The sequence below is a fragment of the Penaeus japonicus genome, unplaced genomic scaffold, assembly GCF_977035675.1.
Source record: "Penaeus japonicus unplaced genomic scaffold, GWHDUDI00000001_assembly GWHDUDI00000029, whole genome shotgun sequence".
Classification (NCBI taxonomy): Eukaryota; Metazoa; Arthropoda; class Malacostraca; order Decapoda; family Penaeidae; genus Penaeus; species Penaeus japonicus.
The window spans coordinates 28850109-28852608 of record NW_028234431.1 but is presented as its reverse complement, the minus strand read 5'-3'; positions in this window follow the sequence as shown (position 1 = coordinate 28852608).

Sequence of the window (2500 nt, the reverse complement as noted above, 5' to 3'; positions counted from 1 at the left end):
TTAGCAACTAGAATAGATACTGTAATAGAATACTCTAATAATACAGTAGAAATACTAGGGGTATTGGCAAAAGATACAAAAAAGCTATACATTATTTTATACAGACCTCCTGGAACAACAGAAACATCTTTCAATGAATCACTAGGCATTATTAGTAATTACATTGTCAATACAAGGGAAATTGAAGCTATTATTATACTTGGCGATTTTAATTTCCCCTTTATCGATTGGGAAACAAAGAAAATAAAGATTGCAGCAAATGCCACTAAAGATGAAAAACAACAAGCGAGAATGCTTTTAGATTTTGAAGAATTTTTTTACCTTAACCAAATCATTAATATTCCAACAAGGGAAGAAAATATACTGGACCTTGTTTTCATTAGTATAGGGGAAGATGTACACAACATATCATCAACTTATACAGCCCAATCGGACCACAAAATAATTGAAATCACAATGAATAAGTTAAATAATCAGAAAAGTAGTAAAAAACAGATAGCCAGCGCAGAAAAGAGTCTCAGATCTTTAAACTTTAGCCATAATCAAATAGATTGGAAAAAAATCAATGCAACACTAGAAAAGTTACTGAAAGATATTGACGTTCTCTTAACACCAAAAGATATACTAGAGAAGCTTTATAATGCATTTAAAGATGTTTGTAGAATGTTTGTCCCCCAAAAAAACAACAGGAACAAGAATATTATACCAAGAGATCGAAGGATCATGTTAAGAAACAAGAAAAATAAGGTTAACAAATTGAAAAAAACAACAGATCAGATCAAGAGAGAAAGGATCAAAGCAGAGATAAGGGTATTGGAAGATAAATTAAAACTGTATATAAGTAACCAAAAAGCAGCCGAAGAAAAAAGAGCTGTGGAAGCTATAAAAAAGAATGCAAAATATTTTTTCTCTTATGCAAACAACAGGTTAAAGAGGAGAACAGAAATTGGGCCTCTTGAGAATAATGGTGCATTGGTAACTGATTCAAAGGAAATGGCTGAATTACTCAAATTGCAATATGAAGAAGTCTATAGTGTCCCAAGAATAGAAAAATTAATATCAGACCCACAGCAACATTTTAATATTATTAGTAATGAAGATGAATGTCTCACTGACTTCATATTCGATGAAAAAGATATTCTTGAAGCAGTAAGTGAAATACCAACAAACTCAGCAGCTGGGCCAGATGAAATCCCAGCAATCTTTTTAAAAAACTGCAAAGAAACCATAGCAAAGCCACTGGTAACTTTGTGGAGGAAATCTTTGGACATGGGGACTATCCCCAGCTTACTGAAAGAGGGTACTATAATTCCAATATATAAAGGTGGAAACAAAGGTCAAGCCAAAAATTATAGACCAGTAGCACTAACATCTCATATAATAAAAATATTTGAAAGGGTAGTGAGGGAAAAAATTGTTCAGTTTTTAGAAAAAGAAAACAAGATAAACCCCGGGCAACATGGATTCAGAAGTGGTAGATCTTGTTTATCACAGATCCTGACACACTTTGAACACATACTAAGGGACCTAACTGAAAATAGAGAAGTTGACGTAATATATCTAGACTTTGCAAAAGCTTTTGACAAAGTAGATCACGGCATCCTGCTACATAAGATTAAAGACCTTGGAATCGGCGGGAAAATTGGAAGATGGATTTACAACTTCCTAATAAATCGTAAACAAAAAGTACAAATTAATGGGCTTTACTCAAATGAAACGATTATTACGAGTGGGGTGCCACAAGGGTCCGTTCTTGGGCCCTTGTTAATCCTTATTATGATTGGTGACATTGATAATGGTGTGAAACACTCAAGAGTAACATCATTTGCAGATGATACAAGAATAAGTACACCCTTAGATATACAAGATAATGAAAACAAACTTAACGAGGATCTACATACCATCTGTAAGTGGGCATATGACAATAATATGAAATTCAATGCAGATAAATTTGAAATCATAAGACATAGTCCAATTGGAAATTTAAGAGCAAGATCATATTTTGTCGAAGATGTGAAGATTGAGGAGAAAAAAGTAGTAAAAGATCTAGGACTCTATATGAGTAATGACATGAGTTTCAGTCACCATATAGAGCAGATTGTCAACAAAGGAAAAGTTATGAGTGGATGGGTAATGAGGACTTTTAACACAAGAGACCCGGAACACCTTTTACCACTATGGAAAACATTAGTGACCACAAGATTAGAATACCAGTGCCAAGTATGGAGCCCAAATCTTATAAAAGATATAATGTTGATAGAACAAGTCCAAAGAATCTTTACACGGAAGTTAGATAATATGATGGGTCTAAACTATTGGGAAAGACTAAAAAAAACTAAGACTGTACTCACTACAAAGGCGGAGAGAGAGATACTTCATTATATATGTGTGGAAAATTATTGAAAACTTAACACCAAATCCAAGACCTGTTGAAGGAGGGGGAATTAAGGTAAGACATTTCCCCAGGCAGGGAAGAACATGCTATCGCACTGGGATAAAT